The 12,823-nt window shown below is 40.4% G+C and overlaps 1 non-coding gene across 1 annotated transcript; it reads right to left on the bottom strand.

Moving 5' to 3' along the window:
- Positions 1–492: 492 nt before the first annotated feature.
- On the bottom strand, positions 493–599 carry LOC120092234. Its single transcript, XR_005485946.1, has one exon. It is a non-coding gene; the product is annotated as a small nucleolar RNA R71 (small nucleolar RNA).
- Between the last annotated feature and the right edge of the window lie 12,224 nt (positions 600–12,823).

Below are 12,823 nucleotides of genomic sequence, written 5' to 3'. Positions count from 1 at the left end.
TTGCGATTGTCTTGTTTTATATTGTGCAAAATACCCCTTTAGAGTTACTCGAGATAGAATCTAAAGAAAGAACCAAACAACAACAATGTCATGGCAAATTCGATTTTGTTGGCAAACGATCACAATAGGACTATTAGGGACTATGCATCGCCAAACCTCTATGATTTCTCTCCGGGAATCATGAGGCCTGCCTTAGACGGGAGTAGATTTGAAATGAAAATGGTGATGTTGCAGATGATCCAGGCTGCAGATCAATTCAGAGGAAGGTGTGGCGAGGATCCACACGCCCATCTCCGAAGTTTTATTGAAATCTGCAATACTTTTGTGTTTTCGAACATCTCTGCTGAAGAAGTTCGACTAACGTTGTTCCCATTTTCTCTCTGTGATCAGGCTAGGAAATGGGATTATTCGCTCGAACAAAGAGAGGTCACTTCTTGGGAGCAGGTGGTGGAGAAGTTTATGAAGAAGTATTTTCCACCTACCGAGAACGCAAGACGAAGAAAGATTATTACAAATTTTGAACAAGATATGGATGAATCGCTCAGCGATGCTTGGGCGAGGTTTAAAAGGTTGGTCCGAGATTGTCCGCATAATGGGTTACCAGATTGCCTGCAAATGGAAATTTTCTACCACAGTTTGAATCCTGCTTCGCAGACCGCTGCCAATGTGGCAGCAGCTGGTGGTTTGCTTGACAAGACTTATGATGAGGCGAAGAATATCCTGGACCATATCTCCAAGAATCATGAAGACTGGAGGGAGAGTGACCAGAGATTAAGACTCAAGGATTCTGACGCAAATAATAGTGCTATTGTCTCATTGCAATACCAAATGACCGCAATGATGAATTTGATTCAAGGAATGACGATCAGCAGCCCAGCATCGCAAGGTGGGCTGATCAATGCAATAAGTCAAAACATAGCAAGGTGTGCGACTTGCAGTGATGGGCATGCAATGGAAGATTGCCCGCAAAATCACAGTTTGTATATTTTGTAAAGAACAACCCCTTTTCAAACACCTATAACCCTGGGTGGAAAAACCACCCCAATTTTGCTTGGAAGAATCAATAACAAAATTTTTAATCTGTGGCGTAAAAAGAAGGGCCACCAGGATTCTTTCAACGCAACAACGGTCAACAGAGCAACCAAGCAAGTAGCTCACAAGAACCACCGAAATCTTCTTCTCTAGAAAGCCTATTGAAGCAATACATAGAGAAAAACAAGACAGTGCTTCAAAGTCAGGCTACATCCATCCGCAACCTTGAATTTCAAATGGGCCAGATTGTGAATGAGCTCAAAAGTAGATCGCAAGTGGTGTTTCCAAGTTCAACCGAGCTTCCACGCAACCTAGGGGGATGAGGTAAGGAGCAATGTCAGGCTGTGACATTGCAGAGTGGAAATACCGTGGAGGGAGAAAGAAAGGACCAGAGTAGAACAACTTCCATCGCAGCTAAGCCTGAGATTGCGGCAACGCAAGAAGAAGAAAAGGAAAATGAAGCAGTAGAACCTGAGGTTGCGTCAACCTCAAAGTAGAATGAAACGGGAACCGTGAAAGTTCAGTTACCACTCTTCCCTCAGAGGCTAAGGAAGAAGAAAAACAAAGAGGTACAGTACCAATGCTTTTTGTCTATGCTAAAACAATTACATGTTAATATTCCTTTCAGTGAAGCGATTGAGGAAATGCCTGCCTATGCCAAGTTTCTGAAGGCCATGGTAACTAAGAAGAGAGGCGCTGGAAAATAAGCCACTGTGGCACTAACGCAAAGTTCCAAATCTATTATCCCACCGAAGATGAGCGATCTTGGGAGCTTCACTATTCCTTGCTCCATAGGAAGACTCTATATTGGGCAAGCCCTATGTGACTTGGGGGCCAACATAAATTTGATGCCGCTGTCAATCTTTCGACAATTAAATGTAGGGCAACTGGTGCCCACATCCGTGACTCTCCAACTGGTCAACAGATCTCTGGTTCATTCAGAGGGTAAGGTGAAGGATGTGCTGATCACGATTGATAAATTTATTTTGCCAGTTGACTTCATCATCCTAGATTAGGTCGATAAAGATGTGCCCATCATTTTGGGGCGACTTTTCCTATCAACGGGTCGTGCTCAAATTGATGTGCACAAGGGAGAAATCACTTTGAGCATAAACGGATAGAAACTCAAATTTAACATAATTCGTGCCATGAAATTTCCTGATGAGGAAGTCCTGCTAGATTCTGAAGATGACCTGAATTTGATTGAAAAAGAAAAGTCTTATGTAAAGAAGAGGATGCCAACGCATCCGTAGTTGCCTGCAATGCGATCGTAGCAAAAACAAACAAAGAAGAAAGATTGATCGCACTGCAAGAAGAAGAGCCGAAAGAAGAAAGAAAAATAACCCAACCTTCTCTCGTGGAACCACCAACACTTGAATTGAAAACCCTACCAACACATTTGAAGTATGCATTCTTAGGGCAGAATGAGAAGCTACCAGTGATAATTTCCTCCACTTAACGCAGATCAAGAGAATGCATTGATGAGCATTCTCAAGAAGCATGTGCGAGCAATTGGCTGGACGCTCGCTAATATCAGAGGAATTAGCCCCACGTACTGCATGCACCACATTCATCTTGAGGACGACCACAAAGCAACTATTGAAAATCAATGTAGACTTAACCCTGCAATGAAGGAGGTCGTCAAAAAGGAGATTATCAACTGGCTAGATGTGGGCATTATCTATCCCATTGTAGATAGCACGTGGGTCAGCTCTGTGCAATGTGTCCCGAAGAAGGGAGGAATGACGGTAGTCCCAAATGAGAACAATGAATTAATACCGCAAAGGACCATCACTGGATGGTGCATCTGCATGGATTACCGCAAATTGAATGCNATGACGGTAGTCCCAAATGAGAACAATGAATTAATACCGCAAAGGACCATCACTGGATGGTGCATCTGCATGGATTACCGCAAATTGAATGCGGCAACAAAGAAAGATCACTTTCCTTTGTCATTCATCGATCAAATGCTGGACAGATTAACAGGGAACAATTTTTATTGATTCTTGGATGGATATGTCGTGTATAATCAGATCATGATTTCTCTTGAAGACCAAGACAACATCACATTCACCTGCCCATATGGGACATTTTTTTCGCCGCATGCCGTTTGGCCTCTGCAATGCGCCAAGCACGTTCTAGAGGTGTATGATGGCGATCTTTTCAGATTATCTCAAGGACTTAGTAGAAATATTTATGGATGACTTCTTCGTTTATGGGAACACTTATGAAGTCTGCCTCGTAAATTTGGAGAAAATTCTGAAAAGATGTGAAGAGACGAACCTGGTGCTCAATTGGAAAAAATGTCACTTCATGGTGAAGGAAGGAATAGTGTTGGGACACGAGGTCTCCCGAGAAGTGTTGGAGGTGGATAAAGAAAAGATTGACACAATTGAAAAGCTTCCACCTCTAACCAATGTGAAGGCTGTGCGAAGCTTCTTGGGGCATGCCAGATTCTATAGACGATTCATCAAGGACTTTTCTAAAATAGCAAGACCACTGAGTGCGTTGTTAGAGGCAGATAGGAAGTTTGAATTTGACAACAATTGCCTCAATGTATTCAAAATTTTAAAAGATGCGCTGATTACTGCACCCGTCTTGATTGCGTTGGATTGGACACTCCCATTCGAACTCATGTGCGACGCAAGCGGGTATGCGATGAGAGTTGCATTAGTGCAAAAGAAGAAAACTATTTTGCACCCCATCGCATATGCGAGTAAAACTCTGAACTCTGCTCAACTTAATTATACCACCACTGAAAAAGAGCTCCTGGCTGTGATTTTTGCGTTGGAAAAATTCCGGCCATATCTATTGGGAACCAAGGTACTCATTCACACTGATCACTCGACAATCAAATATTTGATGACAAAGAAGAACACAAAGCCGAGGTTGATCAGATGGGTTCTCCTCCTTCAAGAATTTGATATCGAGATAATTGATCGAAAGGGGACAGAGAATCAAGTTNGAGGTTGATCAGATGGGTTCTCCTCCTTCAAGAATTTGATATCGAGATAATTGATCGAAAGGGGACAGAGAATCAAGTTGCGGATCACTTATCCAGACTATAAAATCCTGAGGTTGACCACAATGAATCTGAAGTAAGTGTCGTGTTCCCGGACGAGCATCTATTTTGCATAGAAGAACTGCCCTGGAATGCGGACATCGTTAATTATTTGGTTTGTGAACAATTTCCTAAAGATTACACCTACTATCAACAGAAGAAGCTCAAGAATGAATGTAGACACTATTATTGGGATGAGCCGAATCTGTATAAAAGAGGTGCAGACCAAATCATTCGATTATGCGTCCTAGATGTTGCTCAACAACGCATATTATCGCAGTGTCACGATTTGCCATATGGAGGGCACTTTGGAGGACAACGTACTGCAGTCAAAGTTTTACAAAGTGGATTCTTCTGGCCTTCATTATTTAAGGATGCTACTGACTACACAATGAAATGTGATCAGTGTCAACGCACCGACAACATTTCATGGAAGAACGCAATGCCAATGAATACTATCTTGGAGCTGGAACTATTTGACATATAGGGGATTGATTTCATGAGACCATTCTCTCCTTCAAACGGTAAGCACTATATTCTATTAGCTGTTGACTATGTATCCAAGTGGTAGAGGCAATTGCATGCACCACAAGTGATGTGGCAGTAGTCTCCCGGTTCCTGAAGAAAAATATTTTCACGCATTTTGGCACTCCGCGTGCCATCATAAGTGATGAGGATCACACTTTGTCAACCACAATATAAAAGAGCTGCTGCACAAGTACAATATCCTCCACAAAATGGCCACCGCATACCATCCGCAAACAAATGGCCAAGCTGAAGTGTCTAATCGGGAAATTAAATTGATACTTGAGAAGGTAATCAAACCTTCGCGGAAGGATTGGGAAATGAAGATTGATGATACGTTATGGGCATACCGGACCGCATTAAAAACACCTATAGGTATATCCTTTTATGTGTTGGTATTTGGCAAGGCATGTCACTTGCCTTTGGAGCTGGAATATAAAGCATTTTAGGCGGTCAAGAAACTGAATTTTGATTTGAAGAAAGCAGGGGAAGCGCGGAAAGTGCAACTGGTTGAGCTAGAAGAATGGAGGAATAACACATATGAAAATGCGAAAATTTATAAAGAGCGCACCAAACGCTGACATGATCAACGCATATGCAGTAAGAACCTCCAAGTCAGGCAGAAAGTCTTGCTTTTCAATTCACATCTGCAACTCATCCCAGGAAAGCTGAAGTCTCGTTGGTCCGGACTGTTCATAATTCGACAAGTACGTCCGCATGGCGCGATGGAATTATCAAATAACGGTAGAACCAACATATTCAAGGTCAATGGGCAGCAGGTAAAGGCATACCATAGAGAAGACTGGCATCGCCAAGTTGACTCTATGGAATTAAGAAATTTTGAATGAAGAAGGAAGTAGGTGGTCCTTGCGTTATCAGATGATCGCAATTTATCAGGGATGTAAAGTTTTGGAAAATCTCAAGTCTTTAGCTCTTTTATCCACTACTCAGAATTATCCTTACTTTACTATCTTTTCATTTTTCACTTCTATTTCTTAAAATTAAAAAAAATCCTTTTATTTTGTTTAAAATAATTTGACCCTCTCTTTGTTTTCCTTACAACGATCGAGGCGCTGGATTGCAGAAATATTATGCGAAGCAACACTTATCTTATTCCATCACCGCAACCCAACGAAGAATGATCGCCGCAAGATGGATGCGTTAATACAATGCGGGCGACAGCATTAAATTTGGGGGTGTACTCTTCCTTATCCTTACTTCAAATTTTGCGCTATCACATTGCATATTACTTTTCAAAGTTTTATCACCGCATCCTCCTTGACGACCGCAAACATATCACAAGTAGATAACTTTAGTAGTTTACTGCATGTATTCTTTGCCAAGTATGATTTCAATGATGAAAAATATGCTTCTATCTCTTTCGTATATACTAGAGTCAACGTAAATCTTAAGATAGTCATCTCATGAAATATTTCTCGAAGTTAGGGGTTTGCTAGCTTTCTTTCAAATTTTCGTTATAACGCATTCTATGACCATCGCATGACTTATTTTAATTTTTTAGGCAATGAGAATATTGCCGTACTTTAAATTTGGGGGTGGGGTATTTGTTTCCCAACCTTGCTAAAATATATATATTTATATATATATATATAATGAATAACAACTCCACTTTCAACGCAATGGGAACCCATGTTGATAAGAGTTAAGTTGTGAAAGACACTTACCCGTAATTGGATGTTTGCATGACACATTTGTGGGCAAGCCCAAAACAAAGTAAATCACTAGGATCAACACACTTATAAGTATTTTAGGAAGAGATTTGAATAAGACTTAAGGAAATTCTGGCATATAGGATTTGAACGAAGTATCCTTGAGAAATCTAGGAAAAGAACTTTGCGGCTAACTTGCTAAAGGAATCTTTAGCTTATGCTTGAGGACAAGCATTATTTAAATTTAGGGTTTGATAACAGCAGAAATGCATGTTATCATAGTACTAAATCATTAAACAATGTTGGATTGTGTTTGATGAAATATGTTAAATTGCGTCCATTAAGCATAAATTCTATAATATTGCGGTCGCATGCGTCCAATGCATTAGAGCAGTTGATCTTTATATTTTTTGGCAGAATATATGCGTTAACGCAATGCAAAGAATGCGATCATAGGAATACATTTGGTCGAGCGCAACTTCACCATAAGACTTTGCGTTGATCGTGCTTGCAACATTCACCCAAGAAGAATCACCGCAACATGGTGGGCGCATCCGGACGAAAGGACAATTAAGATCGATGAGACAGAAAGCTGATGGTAGTCGGATCCAAATTACATCCAGCTTTATCAATGACAATTATTCGGCGCATCAGTCAGGAATTAAAGCTGTCCCATCTGTACAACCAGGAGAAAGAAGTCGTCTTTCACCTTTGATGTTCTATAATACAAGTGCATTCCTCAGAGAAGGGGTTAAGCAGTCGATTACCTCATCACCATTACAAGTTCATACCTCTGTTCATAGTTTTCTTTTCCATTTTACAGCGGAGCAAGAGAAGAGTGGTGACGCCGGAGATTGTCCAAGCAGCTCGAAGAGAAACCTTGGAGCGTAAGAGCAGAACGGGCTGACTCTCGCGAAGCGAGACTATCTTAGAGCACGAGTAGAAACAGTGTAATGCCTGGCAGCAAGAAATTGCTCCAGGCTCTTTACTATACTTGCATTGTTATTTTGTACTTCATCTTATATATATTCAATGGAAGTTCTATTTCTACATCTTTGCTCACTCTTTTTAATATGCATGAGTAGCTAAACTAGTTGAATGGGTTGAGAGGAACTAAGCTAACATGAATCTAGGAAGTCATTATTGCGATTGTCTTGTTTTATGTTGTGCAAAATACCCCTTTAGAGGTTACTTGAGAGAGGAATCTAAAGAACCTAATGTCTCGAGAGAGCTAGGTTAGAATCTGGACTCGAAAGAGCAAGATTAGGCTTGCATAAACAAGAGATAGGGACTTAGAGATAAATTCTGTTTGTCAACTTGCATCACATGCATCCTAGGAATAGGAATGATATTATGTGGTTGCATATTTGTGTGAACATCATGTTGTCATCACATGAATAAAGATAGAGGTTTATGTGTAAACCCTGTAGACTTATCGCATATTTATCGCATGCGTTCTAGCCTTAGAAGCCATGGCATTCACACCGAGAGGTGGTTTACTATTATATGCATGTTGCATGATCGAAAGGCATGAACGCATCCTAGGGAGTGTTAGCCGAAACCCTTCTTAACCCGTTCACCACATATTCATCTTATTTCCCGTTTACCAACTCTTTTTGAACTCTGCTGCCTTCGTTATTATTTTCATTAATGCAACAACAACTCAACACTTATTTATTCAACTGGTTACTGTAAGTTTTCATAAAAACCTCCAACGCAACTATTTTCACAAGTCCCTATGTTCGACCCTGGACTTAACAGGAAACTCAGAGGAATTTACACTGGATTTCTCTGGGGAAACTTGAGTGCACAACGCAATCCACCAACACATATCATCCGTAATTACCACTTCATAAAATTCAAGCATCAGGTGCCGAAGCTTACTCATTACTCAAGGTACGTTAGCTCAAAGGGAAACTACGGGTGTCATAGCCGCCCCAGGTTTAATCATAACCCAAGAAAGAGGAGTAATCCCCTTCAAAAATAACATATAACTTGCTTCTACTTTACAACACATTCTACCTTTTACAAACTTGCTATTTACATACTCTACACTTGGCTTTTACAATACAAAATAAGAGTTTGGCAAAAACTTAGGCATGCGTTACTAGGTTGAGCTTCAGTCACTTAAGACATATCACCTAGGCCTTTCGGGGTGACAACAAAAATATAAGCCCTATAATACAACTATAAGCATGCAAGTCCTACTTTTTTGGACAAGGGACTTAAAGATGCATGAGAGATAAGAAAATTTTTTAATATGGGCTAAAAAACATAACCATGCTCTTTAAAGATAGTTTCATGCAAACCTAATCACAAAAAGAGTGTGTCATAAACTACTTCATCGTAACAAATCAAGCAAGAGAGCAAGCAAGCAAATTAAGCACACAAGCATCGTCTGAGCACAGCGCTCAAGGACCCCAATAACTACCACATACCCCCACCCCCAACTTAAAATAATACATTGTCCCTAATGTATTTTCCAAATAAAGCTCAATAAAATAAAATAGTCAAGGGAACATAGAACCTCCCCTAATAATGTTGCTACACATGGGATGGTGGTAAAAGGGCTGCATTAAGTTGATCTTCTTCCTCTTTTAGGGCAGAAAGAGAGATCAGAAAAACTACAAAAGAAAACCTACAATACTAGTAAAAAGGAAAGAAGAATAACAAAGGTAAAAGAAAAGAAAAGAAAGAAACTGAGGGCACATAGTAGAAAGAGAAGACTAGCCTCAGTCAGAATCTGGAGAGTCTGGATCCTTCTGAAGACCACTCTGGAAACCGATGCTAGCGTAGTAGAGACGGTTTTCTTGAGCGATGAAGTTCACCATCCTTTCCATATGCCTCGCCCAACGAGTAGTCTTCTGGCTTACTCTCAGCAACTCAGTGACTATCCTGAGCGCCTTAGTAGACATCCTCAATGCCTGCTCCATGTATGACTCCTTTGATACTGGAATGTCGATTTGATCCTGGGGACCAACACGGGGAATCTCCTCTGTCGTGGAAAAGCCTGCTCATCCTCGTCATCGTCCTCTTCTAGCTGGTCTACTCCTTTCCAGCATAAAGAGACAACCAAAGACCTGCAGATGGGAGCACGATGTCGTATTCTCTCCTTGTCCTCTGTAATCTCCACCCCTAACCTCCAGCACAACTCCGTAATCAGGCTCGGGTGCCCTAGGCTACCTGTGGTGGAACAACGTTCACAACGGAGGATCGAAGCCCTAATGACTCGTCCGATGTTAATGGACATCCCCTGGATAAGACAGTAAAGAAGCTTGGCCTAGTCCTTTGTGATGTCAATGCAGTGCAACACTGGCATCAACCTAGAACACACAAATGCATGCCAGATCTGGCTAGAGACGGACATATCTGTACCTCTGAATCTCACTGCCACTCCCTTGGACCTGGCCCACTAAACTCCTGGACCACACAAGGTCTGAATCACCTTCTCCTCTAGTAACTGACGAGAGCAGAACCCACTGTACTCATCATTGAAGTCACGTAAACCATAGACTTTGTTGATGTTGGACGACGAAAAAAGGACCCTAACACCCCTAACCAACAAGAAGTCCCTACTCTCGTCGATGTTGACATAGAACTCCCTAACTAGTGGAACAACCGCCTCGCTAGGAAAACCAGCCAAAGACTCCCACCCTCTCTCCTAAAACTCATCAGTAATGTGTGGATAGTAATTAGCCTTCATGGTTAAGGCTCTCACTGGAACTAGCCTCCTAGAAGACACTACGTAATGGTGTCTATCTAAGGCCTCCTGCAAACTAAACTTGGGGTGCCCAAAAGCTGGCTCAAGGTTTTGCTCGACCCTAGTGGAATTTGCCTCAATTCTTCCTACTCTTCTAGGACCTATTCTAAAAGATTCTCACAAATGGCAAACACAGAATTTGGTATCCTAGGCACTATCATAACTCTCCCTCTAAACTTTCAACTCTCAAACCACCCTCAAACTCTCAACACTCAATCAAAGTTCAACCTGCACATAGAAAAATCCCAACAATTCATATACATATTCAATATCCACAATATCCAAATCTTCAAACCATAGAAAATCAAGCAAGGATCTATGTAAAATAAAGAAATCTCCTACCATTCACTAACAATGTGCAATAACAAGCAATGAATGGGAAAAAAAACTTACCCTCGAAGTAGAGAAACCCAAAAATGCCAAGATCTTGCTAGACTTCCAAGTTTTGAGAAAACCTCACAAAAATGGCTATAGATCTAGAGAAAACCATGAGGATTTGGAAAAGATTGAAGGGGAAAATTCATTTGGAAATAAAATGATGAAGAAATAGAGAGAAAACAAGGGTGGGGGTGCTCATAATCGAGAGAAAATGAATGGGAAGTGTGAGTGGCGAAGGTTGAACAACGTTATAATGTTGTTTTGCTTCGCAGCATTACAACACTACGATTGCAGCGTTGCGTCGCTGTGCCTTAATTTTCGAAAATATTTATAAAAAAAAAAAACTTAAAAAATTTAAATCCTAATTTTTAAAAAATAAATAAATAAATCTAACCTAAAAAAAGAAAAAATTTAAAACCTCGCTGCCTCTAGGAAGCACAAATTTTTAATGTCGGTTGCTCGACATGACCTATCCCCTATCAAGGTACAAAGAAATTCTTGTATTTCTCTGGTCCCTTCTTGAATGACTGGTGAGGCTATAAGGTTTCTCATCTTTTGAAGAGAACCAGATAGGGCGAATTTGGTTTTTTTTTAAATATGGTAAAAAAAATGAAAAAAAAAAAGAATCGAAAGACTCAAATGACTCAAAAGAGTCGAAGGAAAGAAAAGACACAACTGACTCATGAGGACTAGGGGAACAAAACTCGAATATATATGAAATACCAAGACTCAGAACAGGGCGAGGTCCCTTGACCTCTAACTCTATTACCTGGATGTCGTCTGATTTAGGCTCAGAATTCTCCTTAACCTCAAAAAATGGTAAGCATGGAATGACGTCCTCATCATCACTGGCGTAGTAGCACTCCGCAAAGAACTCGGCCTCTAAGGTATAGACGATGAACTGCTCTGGTGTGTTCTCCAGTTCTTGCATGGTCTCCATTAGCTGGCCAACAGGGTGATCAATCCTCGCCTCTGAGCTTGAAGATCCTACTGAGACTAAAAAGAACTATTAGCAAGTTCAAAAATTGAAAACTCCAAATTCATACCTAGGCACGAATCTCTAAGAGGAAGTTTCTGGACTTCCTCATGCCTCTGGGTCTCTGGAAAATCAAAGGAATGGTTTGGCAACGGCTCATTCGACCTCCCAGCTGAAGTTGCAAGATGAGCAACAAGGTCACTCAAACTTTGCAAGTCAGTCTTAGCCTCTTCCTCGAAGCAAAGACTCTTCTACTAGATACGCTCGAACTCTTACTACCTACGGAGGTTGTCCGACTCAAACTTAAAAGTTCTGTTAGCAAGCTTAATAGCCCAAGCCTCTAAAGGTGAAGCTCAATAGCCCAAGCCGCCAAGAATGGTGAAGCTCGTAACGACTGATTCCACCTCTAATATGCTCAATACCTACAAATCATCAAATAACACATTAAACATAGTAACGACCTAGAATTAAATAGAGGAAAATAGCACATTTTTTGTGCTATCAATGGTCATCCTAGTGAAATATAAATCTATTCATGTAATGGTGTTATAAAGAGAGACTAATCATTTCGTTGTCCGGTATTATACAAACTCTTGGTACAACATACCCCAACTCACATGTCTTCACATGAATCGGGATCAGATCATTTGTAACACTTTATAGCAATTGTAACAATTACAAGGTGAGTCATATCCATAGTGTCATCAAGATAAGATACCCAACCTTATCCATCTACTACAAACCTTTCAGGTTATTACTTAAACATGATCCACCTGTATGTCACCACATCCTGTTTAACCTACATTAAATAACCTAGGATATTAGTTGTTGGGTTTTTTGCGTTAATGCAACTATATGTCAACTAAAATAACACTTTATTTTATTAAATAAATAATTTATTTGTACAATAATTTACAAACTACGAAACCACGAGATTTAGGAAATCAACCCCATCAATGAAATTGTTGCATGATATGCTTAGACAACTGTCCACTCAACTCAAGCACAATGCTTTCAAGTTCATCTTTAATGTTCGGATGCAAGAGGGGACCTCTGTGTTGGGTTTTATATCCTAAGACTCGTGGTTTGTAAACAATAAATTCATTTTGTAAAGTTGAATTGCTTATTTCATTTTAAATAAATCCAATAAACTAAAAACATCCATGACTATTATATGAGTACTTGAACTTTATGTGGAGACATAAAAGTGGATCAGGTTCAAGTAAATAGTCAAAATGATCTATAGTATATGAATAAGGTTAGGTGCCTTATTTTGGTTACACTATCGGATGTGGCCCACTCTATAGTTGTTACAAAGGGTTGTAAAGTGCTACAGATGAAGTGATCCTAATTTATACATGTTCACATGAGAAGTGGGGGTGTCCTGTACAATGAGTTTGCACAAGATCGGACCACGA

This window comes from Benincasa hispida, chromosome 11 (genome assembly GCF_009727055.1).
Source record: "Benincasa hispida cultivar B227 chromosome 11, ASM972705v1, whole genome shotgun sequence".
Taxonomy (NCBI): domain Eukaryota; kingdom Viridiplantae; phylum Streptophyta; class Magnoliopsida; order Cucurbitales; family Cucurbitaceae; genus Benincasa; species Benincasa hispida.
The sequence above is the reverse complement of the archived record's forward strand: the minus strand, read 5'-3'. Positions and strand labels throughout refer to the sequence as shown.